The 14257-nt window shown below is 40.5% G+C and overlaps 1 long non-coding RNA gene across 2 annotated transcripts in view; it reads left to right on the top strand.

Moving 5' to 3' along the window:
- The first annotated feature begins 870 nt into the window (after window positions 1-870).
- LOC146545499 (uncharacterized) overlaps window positions 871-14257 on the top strand; it is a 224293-nt gene continuing 210906 nt past the window's right edge. For both annotated transcript variants that reach the window (XR_014887410.1, XR_014887412.1), the window contains exon 1: window positions 871-3352. This is a non-coding gene — a long non-coding RNA (uncharacterized LOC146545499). The remainder of the gene's footprint in view (window positions 3353-14257) is intronic.

A 14257-nucleotide genomic window follows, 5' to 3' on the forward strand; every position in this document is an offset into this window, starting at 1 on the left:
GTGCTCAACTCTTTCCTTTCCCTTCTCATTAGCCTCCTTTAACTTCATCTGGACTGATCACCTGCTGACTCCTGTTTGAGCTAACTGGGGGTTGTTCCCCAAACATAATGTTTATAGGCAAGCCATGACTGTACAGAAGTTTAAATAGATGGAGTTCCTGATTTACTCCTGGAACACTTACATCTTATATCCTGTATGCACAAGACCAAAAAAAAAAAAAAAAAATCATTGCAAAAATGTGGTCATCTTCCACATGGTCACTTCTATTGTAACACATTCAGCAAGGTACTTCAAATGTTTAAGAAATCTACAGGCAACTTCCTTCTCTTCAGAATTATGAAGAGGTCCTGCATTGGTGATTCATGTGTGTTTAGTATCATACTTCTTACAGTGTGCATCACAGAATCACAGAATTGTAGGTGTTGGAAGGGACCTCTAGAGATCATCGAGACCAACCCCCCTGCCAAAGCAGGTTCCCTACACCAGGTCGCACAGGTAGGCGACCAGGCAAGACTTGAATATCTCCAGAGAAGGAGACTCCACAACCTCCCTGGGCAGCCTGTTCCAGTGCTCCGTCACCCTCACCGTGAAGAAGTTCTTACGCACATTCGTGCAAAACTTCCTGTGCTGCAGCTTATGTCCGTTTCCCCTCGTCCTGTCTCCATGTACCACTGAAAAGAGACTGGCCTCACCGCTATGGCCGCCACACCTCAGATATTTATAAACCTGGATCAGGTCCCCTCTCAATCTTCTTTTCTCAAGGCTAAACAGACCCAGTTCACTCAGCCTTTCTTCATAGGGGAGATGCTCCAGGCCCTTCACCATCCTTGTGGCCCTCCGCTGGACTCTTTCCAAGAGATCCGTCTTTTTTGTACTGGGGAGCCCAGAACTGGACACAGTACTCCAGATGAGGCCTTACCAGGGCAGAGTAGAGGGGGAGGATCACCTCCCTCGACCTGCTGGACACGCTCTTTTTAATGCACCCCAGAATGCCATTGGCCTTTTTGGCCACGAAGGCACACTGCTGGCTCATGGCCAACCTGTCGTCCACCAGGACGCCCAGGTCCCTCTCTGCAGAGCTCCTCTCCAGCAGCTCATCCCCCAGCCTGTACTGGTGCATGAAATTATTCCTCCCTAGGTGTAAGACCCTACACTTGCTTTTGTTGAACCTCATCCGGTTTCTTCATTGCCCAGCTCTCCAGCCTGTCCAGGTCTCGCTGAATGGCAGCACAGCCTTCAGGCATGTCAGCCAATCCTCCCAACTTCGTATCATCAGCAAACTTGCTGAGGGTGGCCACTATCCCCTCATCAAAGTCATTGATGAAGATGTTGAACAAGACCGGACCCAGCACAGACCCCTGGGGGACACCACAGGTCTCCAGCCAGACTCTGCACCACCAATGACGACCCTCTGCGCTCTGCCAGTCAGCCAGTTCTCAACCCACCTCACTGTCCACTCATCTATCCCACACTTCCTCAGCTTTGTTATAAGGATGTCGTGGGAGACAGTATCAAATGCCTTTCTAAAATCAAGGTAGACTACATCTACCGCTCTTCCCCCATCCACCCAACATGTGACAGCATCATAGAAGGCCACCAGGTTGGTCGAGCACGACCTCCCCTTGGTGAACCCATGCTGACTACTCCTGAAAACCTCCTTTTCTCCCAGTTGTCTGGAGATGGTATCCAGCACAAGCTGTTCCATCACCTTTCCAGGGACAGAGGTGAGGCTGACAGGCCTATAATTACCCAGATCTTCCTTCTTGCCCTTTTTGAAGACCGGAGTGACATTGGCTATCCTCCAGTCTTCAGGGACCTCCCCTGTTATCCAAGACCTCTCAAAAATGATGGAGAACGGTTCGGCAATGACCTCCACCAGCTCCCTCAGCACCCGTGGATGCACCCCATCAGGTCCCATGGACTTGTGGATCTTAGTATTGCCTAGGCGCTCACGCATGTCCTCTTTCCTGACTAAAGGGAAGTCTCCCATTCCCCAGACCCTCTCACTAACCTCCAGGGTGTGAGAAACCTGAGGGAGAGCCTTTTCACTGAAGACGGAAGTAAAGAAGGCATTCAGTATCTCTGCCTTCTCAGCATCCCCCGTTACCAGAACCCCCCCCTCACTTAGTAAGGGGCCCACATTCTCTCTAGTTTTCCTTTTGCTGTTAACATACTTGAAGAAGCCTTTTTTATTATCCTTTATCACTTTAGCCAGTGAAGCTAACCTCTCTTTCCAAACAGCCTCTTGGAGTGCAAGCACAAGCATTTCTAGGTGAGAATAAAAATTGGAGCAAGTGAAAAAGGCAGCAGGAAGAATTCCCACTTATTGTTCTGTTTGAGCCTACCAAAGTAGGAACCTCTCCCTTTGTCCTTTTCTATCCTCTACAGAATAAATCTACTACTTATGTTTTCAGAAAATAAAAAATTACTTTATAAAATTCAGCAAAGCTTTGTGACATCTGTGTCCCTTCAGGGCTTATACAGCTGAAAATCTAAGTATAGGTGCTTTCTTCATTGCAGAGAGGTTTGTCAATAATACTAATATATTTGTCAGTGATACTAATATAATGCCATCATTATGCTGTTGTTTTTCTTCTGTTGTAAGAAGGACATAGAGAAAGTGGTGTTAGCGTATTTTCAAAGTATTACAGAGTCTTCAGCTATTATGCCTCCTTAAGATGATCTTTCACTGTTTAATCTTCTGCTTTTTACTTTTGTTTACATTCCTTTTTCTATCTTCCTAAACCTTTCAGCCTTTAGCAACATCATGAGTTAATGGAATGTTACAAAGGAGCCCAACTACCTTTTGTTTCTAGTGCAAATGAATTAAAAACCAAGACAGACGGACGCCTGATCTTTTTTCAGGTTAATTGCAGAGATGTATTTTGGAGACAAGTATATCCCTGGTGCATGTTGACTTGGATTTAGGAGAAAAGCTTCTGATTTCACTTGCACCATCTGAATATCAAGGGATCTCTTGATTCTTTAGTTCTCTTTTTTTTTTTCTTACTAAGTACTACATATTTGTCTTGCTCAAGGTGACATCAACTGTTTTATGTTTTTATATCAGATAAACCATTGCAAATATGTACTAATTCTATTCTGTGTTCAGGTTCAGATTTGTGCAATATGAAGTAAAGTGTACTACTACAATCTGATGCACCAGTTGTGCCTAAATCTGGCGGCAGATACTGCCCCACCCTCTATAAATAGGAAAGGCTCAGAGAAGTTGTTGCGTTGCAGCTGGAAAGGAAAAACTCTGGGAAGAGAACTGTGAGAGTCCACTAGAGAAACACCAGACAATGACATGCCTTCCAGAGCTGGAGCAAGACAGAGCAATCCTGGATCCAAGGTGAGAGCTAACAGAAGGTCAAGTGCTTGTTCTGCTTGGGATAGCTAAGGAAATCTGTGTGCTGTATGAGATTTTGCTGCTTGCATTTAGCTTAAGGAAGCTGTTCCATGTTTGTCTGATAGTAGTCCTGAACGAACTATGAGAAGTTGGTGTGGAAGGGATATGTGACTGAGTATGAAGGGTAACTATTGGAGCAGGAATACAGTCCCATCATGTGAAGAATTTTGAAGAATCCAAGAAATCAAATGATTGTAGAGATGCTCCAGACATGGTTTCTCATTCTGTTTCTTGAGTAGGTTGTGTGTGTTATGCTGGTGTTAAATTGTGCCAGCTAAAGCCCTGTTCTTACCAGGTGACCTAAATGATAGTTTCTGTTTGCTTTTCTGTGATGGTGTGCTGTTCTTTGGCTGGGATAGAATTAATTTTCTTTATAATAGCTTATATGGTGCTATACTGGATTTGTGATGAAAACACTGTTGATCATGCACCAATATTTAAATTACTGTCAGTAGTGCTTACTCAGCATCAAAGCCTTTTCTCATGCTGCTCTGCCAACATGGAGCTGGCACAAGAACCTAGGAGAGATCACGGCAAGAACAACTGACCTAAAGGATGCATCGTGCTCTATGGCAACATGCTGGACAATAAACGTGGTGATGGTTGCTGTTGCTTTGGGGCTGGCTGAGCATCAGTCAGCAGGTGGTGAGCAGTTCCATTTTGCATCACTTATCTTTCGTTTTATTTTCCCCAGCTTAAAAAAAAAAAACAGAAACAAACAAACAAACAAAAAAAACCTGTCTTTATTTCAACCCATGAGTTTTCTAACTTTTGCCCTTTTTCTCTTCCCTCATCGACTGAAGTGGTTGTATGTCTGTGTGGAACTCAGCTGGTTGTTGAATTTAACTTGTAACGTGCGGTCTCCACAGCTTTATTTGCTCCTAAGTTCTCTCTTAAGTGTTCATTATTTTTTGAGTAAATTGAGTTGAAACAATAGAAAATCCCAGCTATTTTAATTATGTACTGGATTTTGGAGAGTTGAATGTACTTAATGTTTGCTCTTCACACTTTTCATTCCTTATAAAGATCTCTAGTCATGGCAATAAATTACTACTTGAATAGTCAGCCCTCTCATTTCGGGAACCGAGATGGAGGGGAAAACTTAAAGCAGCACAAGATGTTGTTAGTACAGTGTACTGTCTCAGAAGCTGCTAGAGAACAAGGCCACCTGGCAGCTCTGAGGGACATTCTGGATTTAGCTGCTGAGAATTCCAGAGGCTGCTCTGCTGAGACCCACATGTAGTTAGCAAGATCACCTGTGTGGTGCTTAATTACCAAGGGTCTTTGCACCTGTATACTAGGGTTACTTACAAATCTCCCTCTAAAAACAGCCATCTATAATTGAGATTCAGCAAATCTGTAGAAGCTGTGGAAAGATGGTCTGAACACTGATAAACATTTCAGTACTGAAGCACATTTTTAAATCTGTAAATGCAGACTTCTTTACATATGCACTTATGTTCTAGCTATTCTATATATGAGTACATAGCTTCTTTTGATAATCTATTTCTATAACAAAATCAGCAACTAGAACCCTGCTGTTAATGCTCTAGATAGCGTATGTAGAAGACAAGCCATATTTTTTTTCTCTCTTAGGTGTTAGGTTGGTGATTGTTTTATTATACTCTATATAAATTATATACATCTAAATGGAAAAAATAGCTATCTAAAAATCTAATTTATTTGTATTCTTACTAAAAAAAATTGTTTAATTGATTTTTATAGCATCAAATATTTAGATATGAATTACTGTATTCTTATAGGTAATTCTGAGCATTTTAAAGGTGAAGTATAATTAAATCAACTTCCCTATTGGTTGTTTCTTCTGAGTTGCCTGATACTGTATATCTCCCATATCTAAGGAAATTTGTTACTGAACCATTAAAATTTTTAGTAAATATAAAAACATAGATATTTGTATATAGTGTTAATGTCCCATTTAGTCAATGCATGTTCCAAATTAATTTTAGTATTAGAGCTAATATCTAGCCTCCTCTTAGAATTAATATCTAGAGCTTCTTACTTGCCCTGGAAATGAATGTTAACAAGGAAAACTAATCCAAGTGCTACTTCTTATGGGTGTCAAGGGCAAAAGGTGCATAATATCAGTAATTCCTGTGAAAAAAAATTACAGGGCTCTGTAACCATCTTAGGTGATGCTGAATAAGAGCATTAATAGTTTCCCGGAGCACATCAGGGAATCAATATCTGCACGTATATGTCCACCTCTTTTTCTCTTTAGAATGTTCAGAGCAGTATTTTAGGAGGCTAATAAGTGTAGGGGCATATTCAACCTTTTATTTTACCTCTTTTTCCCCCCATCCTTTTATTTGTAGTTACAAGTGGGAGATGGTATATGCAGTAAGTTGCTCCTTCTGCGCTTATTGTGTAGGTGTGTAAAATCAGAACTGTGTATACCTTGACTCCCCTCCCTTACACTTCTTAAATCTGCTTGGTAATTGACTTACACTGTCAAGTTAAACATCAAAAACACTGAAGGTGGTAGGAAATAGATTCCAGTTTAGGGTGATCTTGACTGTGCAGTCATGGTCAAAAAACTTGACTAAGCTATAGTGGGAAAATCACTTAATAAATCATCACTGAAGGAAGAGGTTATGGTTTGTTGGAGCTGTACTTAATGGTGAATCACTGTTTGGAACCACAGAAAATCTTGTAAGAAAACTTCCATTTGCAATCTATCAAGCGGTTAACTTCTGGAAGATAGTAGCTGGGCTTACTTAAAAGCATCTTATGTTACTGTGAATGCAAATTAGCATCTCTTTTAGGAGTGAGCACAAGTACTGTACTGAGCAACATTCCCTTTCTTTACCATTTGTCCCATGCAGAGTACAGGACTAATTGTACAGTTGGGGAACAGGGGATAAGATTTTCAAAATAACCTGGCTTTCTGACTTCCATGAAATATGTGCTATGAGCACGATGTGGAAACATCAGAATTAGGCTTCCAGCTGTGGAAAGTGCAGTCCTCCCTTTTCCCAAGGCAGTTTTCTCTTATTAGTGTTGCTCTTTGCTACAGTTGGTGGAATAAAATCATTTTGACATGAAGGAGAAAAAAAAGATTCTCCTTATTATTAGAGAATTTGTACTACTATTGCAATTGCATGTCTGTTAAGATCCCTGTATACTGAAGCTGGATATTGGAAGGCTATAGAGGAAGAAATTCATTTCAGTTCTTAAGCAACAGAAAAGTTTGTCATATAGCAAAAGTTTTTGCTGAATTATGGAAGTGGTTTTCCCCCATTGTGCTGGAAGAGATTTCCTGTAACATGCATGCTAGCATGCTTTCAGCTTATGTGTGAATATCTGCCATTTTAAATGGTGCCTGGCTTGGAAGCACAAGTGTGAGAAGCTAGAGTGGAAAGGTGAAGATGGAGTTGCAGAGAATTCTGCGCAACTCTTCATAGTTATTGTAAGAGCTTTACTGCATCTGTGCACACAGCTATTCCCCATAAAAGACACTCCTAACTGCTTATAAACTGCTTATAGCTGTGTTACAAAATACATGTTCTAATTTTACTATAAAACTGCCCTGTTTCTTCACTTCAGTCAAGCTTAAGTTAACAGATGATCTCTAAAATCTTTAGTTGACCTTTAGAAAATCTGTCTTGCTGTTTTATGTGCACATATACTTATTAGTCGTTTTTTTTTTTTCCTGCTATACATCTAACATTGACTAGTTGGCCTTCTAGAACAACTGATAATCTTCCATTTTGCATTAATTCTTACTCAGAAGAAACTCAGGAAGGAGAACCATCTATATTCAGTCTTGCTCTATTCAAAAGAGCTATGAAATAACATCCCATTTTGCAATTTCTGCACATTTGCCTGCTATTTATCTTTAAAAGGATTGGTTTAAAGTCTTATTTATTCGAAGTGTTTTCCTCCCTCACCCTATCCAGTAGCCATTGCTGTCATGCTAAGGAGAAGAGGATCTTGATGTGATGTTTCAGCCACTGCAGGGATTAGTTTTTGAATCCTGCTTATTGCTTACTAAAGCATATGTTTTCCTAGTGTTTTCAAGTTTTCCTATTTTCCATGAAGGAACTATGTCCTAATGCTATTATTTCATTTGTGCTTTACAGATGGCTAGCCATTGTGCCTGACTCATCCAGCACTGATATCAAGATTACTAAGTGGATGTACAAGAAAAAAATGACTCGTATTCCAAGAGGATATCTGAGAAGTGTTTAGGGGCTAAGGGTTCTTATACTTACCTCCCCTTTGTTCAACCACAACTCTTCAAATCAAAATCTGAGCTTGAATATTTAGACAAAACTCTTACACTGAACAACTCCCTAATTGTTATGCAATTTAATATTTAGAAAAGATTTTAGTTCTAGTTCTACCCAGTTGCATCTGGATGGACTTCTCATTAAATTACTTCTGTTTTTTTGCAGAAATACAGCATTACTTAAGGCTTTACTGTGAGGCTGATCTTTTTTTATCTGAAGTAGAAATAGCATCCTTGTTTTGATGCCTGGGGGCTGAAACAGAGCTTTTCTTGTTTCCTCTACCTTCTTGTTTATAGCAGATGTATCTATCTCCTGTTAGACTCATCTCTAGGATTTTTCTCACATGGTTTGTAGGGGAAAAAAAAATTACCACCTACTTTCTACAGCATGTGCATTTGAGACCAGCAACCTGACAAATGCGGTGGCTTGTGCAAGAGGAGTCAGCACACCCATACAGTTTTTTTCCCATGTTTCCTGAGAAATTGCAGGCCTTTCTTAGAAACATAAAAATGAAAGCCAACAAAAGCATTTTTTCACATAGCAGAAGAAATGCAAAGAATAATATTCAGAGCCACCGAGTGCACTATGCTGGGTCACTGAGTACAGCAATATTGTGCCATAGGCCAGCTGTGAATCAGCTTCGGATTTGTCCCTTAGCTGCTGTGTATGTTGCTGACAGCACTTGCTCTCCTCCTTCCTCTGCTTCTTCCTACCTTCCACCAGCCCTTTGCATCGTCTCTGGTAGCTATAGGGCAGTAACCTGGTTTGATCCCATAGCTGACTCTGCTCTGAGCACATGGTTGGACTAGAGACCTCCAAACTGAATTATCCTATGAATCACTTTGTGTTAACAGAAAATGGATGCAGGTTTTGACTGTCAGCCTTTATTAGAAGAATGCAATCAGAAATTAGTTTTATTATTTAGATTGCTTTTCCTGATATTTCTTTGAGAGTTCATAACTGCAACTAGCCATTGTGATAGTGGTGAAATAGAATAAATGTTAGTGGGGAATGTCTGCTTGACAGACCAAAGAAAGTCTTTCTCGCTTTGTAGTCCCTGTAAATGTTCCACATCACTTATGGGCTTTCCTCCACTGGTTTGATTTTTTTGCCTCATACACCTTGCTCTGCACTTTTGACACTTGAAAAATGGTACTCACATATTTGAATTTAATGCAGTCTTGTACCAATCGCTTTTCTGCCATGTGCAAGTTATGAAGGGTTAGGAAGGGCAGCAAGGGTACATTACAACATTAGATGGTGCAACAGTATGACAGAATTTAATCTTTGCTGATCTTGGTCCTCAAAGTGTTTTTTCTTGCTCTTAAATTGCTAACAAGACTCAGTTAAAATGGTATTAATCAAGTGTGGAGGCTAAATATGTTAATCTCAAGTAATCCTTGTTCCATCTCTTATAGTGGAGATGAGAGGAATGCTAGCTGAATGAGGGATGCTTTATATTCAGTTATACATAAAGCTTGTAGATAGCACATCTTCCAAATGGGAAATCCTTAAAATGTTGAGTGTGTGCTTCACTTTGGATGCCAGCCTTCCTCTGCTTAACTAACCAAATCATAGCAAGACAGTACTACTGAACTCAATATTGAAAGGTTATTGTTTAATTTAATTTTAATGATTAATCAATGAAGAGCATTTACTACTTAAAGCTTCTAATGGATCTTGTGTCGATAGAGATTACTGAATTACAATGCTTTAGAGGGAGAAACAGTATGTCCAAAAGTGTATCCAGTGTTCAAAATAAAATAAGAAATATTGTATTAGAAAAAACTGTGTGTTCCATGAAGCAATCACTTGTGTTAAAAGTACCTAGGGATGTTGGCTTAAAGACTGACCATCTTCCAGAGAGGATGGATCTTTGCATTTATGTACAACTTCTGATGTGGGTTACTGACACAGGGTATGTTTTTGGTTTTGATAAAAACTTATCGTCTAGTAGATGTGTTTAATGCAGTATATCAAGACATTTAACTTTTATGAGCACTTTTAACAGATGAATTGTAGTTGCCTTTCAACCCAAACATATCTAAAACAACAGGAAGAATTGTCTCCTTAGCAATGTTTTCTAAATAATTTAACAAAACTTACCACGTTTAACAGGAGGGAGCAGCATATCTTTATTCTCTTTGTTTAATGGCAACCCTGTTCAAGCCTGAGGTTTTAAAGTGCTACCACATAAAAAATGATAAATAACAGAACCAAAGAAGATACTAATATCAGCAAGAATACAGACTCTCCTCTTTTGCAGTAGAAATATGTGCTTGTTTTTTATTGTAGTCTTCTGGCTGATTTTACTCTCTGGCTTATTTCAGAATAGTTCTTTCTGCTCATCAGTTACCAAAGAACTGTTTGCTATCTTGTTTTTACCACCCAGTTATAACTCTTCTGATAAGGTATTTTGTTGTCACAAGGGATGAAAAGATTCTTGTTGAAAGTCTTCCTAAACCACCACTGACACCAGTAAGAGCACTGATTTCTGCTGCTTCTAATTATTGTTTCTGCAAGAAGATCTTAAGAAATTTCTTTATGTGAAGACAGTATGCATAACAGACGCAGCAGCACATCTCTGCAAGTAGGAACTATTAAAGAGAGCTGTACTTGCACTGACTTCACACTAGGACAGCTTTACTTAAGTCTCACTGTTGCTGTCTCATACTATGACAGATAATATCAGAATTACTCCCTTTAAAGTGACTTCATGGATAACAGGTATGACTGGGCTCAACCAAACAATCTGCAAAATCGCAAGCACACAGGATGCTAAATTCCCCTTTGTACCTATCATTCCCATTGATGGTAGTATCTTCCAGAGGCAAGCTGTTGTGCTATGACATGCATAGCCATGGTTGTGAAACCAACTGAAGCTGAAGAAGGAAGTATTTTTTCCTGTACTCCTTGAATTCAAAGTTTAAGGAAAGGACTGGATCTACGTTCTGTCCCTTTCTTCTGTAAAGAAGGGTTTGGGATATAATCTTGCTGTAAGGAACAGAACCCAGATTTAAAATACAGGCTCTAAACAGCATGTTTTGTTTTGTTTTGTTTTGTTTGTTTTGTTTTGTTTTGTTTTGTTTTTCTTCTTCCAATGCCGCCATTTTTGAAGGTTTTTCAGGTGTTCAAGATCAGGGAATAGTGATTGTCTTCCAGGCCAGGGAAATGTTGTGACCCTCACTGGAAGAGCATAACATTTTCAACTTTCCCAGCACCCACATAACTTTTAAACTGATGTTAATTACTAAACAACATAGCACAGATTTGGAAAATAGTTTCATTGCTGATTTTTGTTGGTTGTCTGTCAGCGATTTTGCTGCTGTTTTCATGTCTGAATATTAAAATTACCATGAGTAAATGAGCGCAGTGTCTTATCTACCTAACTGCTCTTGAATTTTGTTCTTAGTGTTTGTAGTAGCAAAAAGCCAATGCTTTCAGATTTGATTTGTTCTCTACTTTCTCCTGCTGCAAACAGCAAGCTGTTCTGATGAAGTGTCATGTTTTTGAACCATGAGTAAGCAGCTGAAGAATTTAGTTCTGTGCCCATTCCTCAGAACCGACACAAGTAAAATTTGGCATCTTCATTGGGTAAATTCAGCAACCTGAATTGGTATGAACCTGAAGACATGAACTGAAAATGCAGGAAACTGCAATGAAACCTGGCTATCTGTAATACAGTGCCTTTCATTTAGTATTAGCTGTTTCTGCAGGCTTCTAGAAAAACAGTAAGCTTCTTGCCATAGGCAAGAACCAGATATACTGATAAGAAAAACTTACACATCTAAGCACCAGTAGGTTATCTGCATTTGAAAGAAGTGATGTTTGATATTCAGTTTCCTTTTCCTTTTCCTGCTTTCTCTTCCTACTCAAAACTCAAGAAATGCTTCACATTATTAGACTCATAATGTAAACAATGCCAGATTTTTTTTCAGGAATTGCAGAAACACATTTATGCTACATTCAAAATAAGATTTAGGAGATTCAAAACAAGAAAGAAAAGCTTACACCTTTCCCTTTTCTATGTGAATTTTGTAGAACTAGTTTGTTAGATTTTGCCAACAGAGAAATCCCAGGTCAGTAAGGGAGGAAAAACTGTATGTATATGCTGCTTAAATTTCTCCAAGTAGCCCTTTAAGCATCTGCATTCTTAGACATCATATTTTAGACATACCTTTTTCAAGCGCAATTTGTGTATTAGCCCCTTGCTCACCCAAACCTGAGAGAGATGATACGTAACACTTTCGTAGCAAAGCAAGAGATTGCTACTTACTCTGAGAGTATGTAGTGCTCTGTTACAGATTCTGGCTGTGATCACATCTGCAAAATGTGTTTTAAAACACTTAACTGATGATAGCTGGTGTCTTTAGTCCTTAGGTTAGTCAATTATGCTTGACATGCTGTCACATGCTGGGTGGATGGGAGAAGAGCGGTAGATGTAGTCTACCGTGATTTTAGAAAGGCATTTGATACTGTCTCCCATGACATCCTTATAACAAAGCTGAGGAAGTGTGGGATAGACGAGTGGACAGTGAGGTGGGTTGAGAACTGGCTGACTGGCAGAGCGCAGAGGGTCGTCGTTGGTGGTGCAGAGTCTGGCTGGAGACCTGTAACCGGTGGTGTCCCCCAGGGGTCTGTGCTGGGTCCGGTCTTGTTCAACATCTTCATCAATGACCTTGATGAGGGGATAGTGGCCACTCTCAGCAAGTTTGCTGATGATACGAAGTTGGGAGGATTGGCTGACACGCCTGAAGGCTGTGCTGCCATTCAGCGAGACCTGGACAGGCTGGAGAGCTGGGCAGTAAGAAACCGGATGAGGTTCAACAAAAGCAAGTGTAGGGTCTTACACCTAGGGAGGAAGAATTGCATGCACCAATACAGGCTGGGGGATGAGCTGCTGGAGAGGAGCTCTGCAGAGAGGGACCTGGGCGTCCTGGTGGACGACAGGTTGGCCATGAGCCAGCAGTGTGCCCTCGTGGCCAAAAAGGCCAATGGCATTCTGGGGTGCATTAAAAAGAGCGTGTCCAGCAGGTCGAGGGAGGTGATCCTCCCCCTCTACTCTGCCCTGGTAAGGCCTCATCTGGAGTATTGTGTCCAGTTCTGGGCTCCCCAGTACAAAAAAGACAGGGATCTCTTGGAAAGAGTCCAGCGGAGGGCCACAAAGATGATGAAGGGCCTGGAGCATCTCCCCTGTGAAGAAAGGCTGAGTGAACTGGGTCTGTTTAGCCTTGAGAAAAGAAGATTGAGAGGGGACCTGATCCGGTTTATAAATATCTGAGGAGTGGCGGCCATAGTGGTGAGGCCAGTCTCTTTTCAGTGGTACATGGAGACAGGACGAGGGGAAACGGACATAAGCTGCAGCATAGGAAGTTTCGCACGAATGTGCGTAAGAACTTCTTCACAGTGAGGGTGACGGAGCACTGGAACAGGCTGCCCAGGGAGGTTGTGGAGTCTCCTTCTCTGGAGATATTCAAGTCTCGCCTGGACGCTTACCTGTGCGACCTGGTGTAGGGAACCTGCTTTGGCAGGGGGGTTGGTCTCGATGATCTCTAGAGGTCCCTTCCAACCCCTACAATTCTGTGATTCTGTGATTCTGTGACATAATAGTTGAATATCATTAAGTGATTTCAGAGAATTAATCTTCTAAAAAAACAGTTGAGAGAATTGCTTAAATTTTGCCAAAGTAAATATCTTGCTTAAAAAATAGTATCAAAAGGAGAGATGGAATGGTTCAAGGTCTCTGTATACTGCTGTAAATCAAATCTGTGGTAGGTGTAAAGTAGCTGGAGTTGCAGCTTCATTACTAAAGCTTTCAGACTAAGTTTTGCTGTCAAAATCTATGTCATTGTGGCTTTATCTACTTCCACATGAGAATAAAGCTTATTTCAGTCTATACATGTGATTTTAGCTGTCTAATGCATCTTTCTACTGCACATGTTGCAAACTCACAGAATCAGAAGTGAGAGAGATACACTAAGCAGAACAGAGAAAACCCCAAAATGTGCTTTTTTTTTTTTTTTTTTTTTAATCACTGGAATGACATTAAGTGGGAAGCAACTGTAAATCATCATGGGGGAGCTTGTGTCAGCAACAAAACCAAAATTACAGCACTTACTGGTGTGGAATGTAAAATTGACTTGCTAATACTGGTCTGTCAGTGGGTGGATAGTCATGTCTGTCTGTGACATGCATCACACCCTCATACATGTGAAGGCTTGTGTCTCGCTGACCTCATTTAGGTGGACACCATGGGTTCAGGGAACAGTATTGCTCTCTTTGTCCCACTGGCTGCCCACTCAGCTCCTGCATCTTCCATTGCAGCTCAGCCTTTGACAGCATCAGATAGCTAGGTGAGTGGCTCCCCATTATTTAGTTTCTTTTCCCAAAGGTGCTACAACAATATTATATTTCACAACAGGTAGGCAAGTTCATCTGTTGTTTCCTTGTTTTCTAGCATAGGCTGTGCCACTGAGAGACATGAAGATTCAGTAAAAATCTCATTTATTTGGGTGGTGCTTTTGAGTAGTTTTTGCTCTTTGACACTTATATCTGCAAAAATTTGAAAGCAAATTATGTTTCATTTTTTTTTCTT

Source organism: Meleagris gallopavo, chromosome 1 (genome assembly GCF_905368555.1).
Source record: "Meleagris gallopavo chromosome 1, MGAL_WU_HG_1.1, whole genome shotgun sequence".
In the NCBI taxonomy this organism is placed as follows: Eukaryota; Metazoa; Chordata; class Aves; order Galliformes; family Phasianidae; genus Meleagris; species Meleagris gallopavo.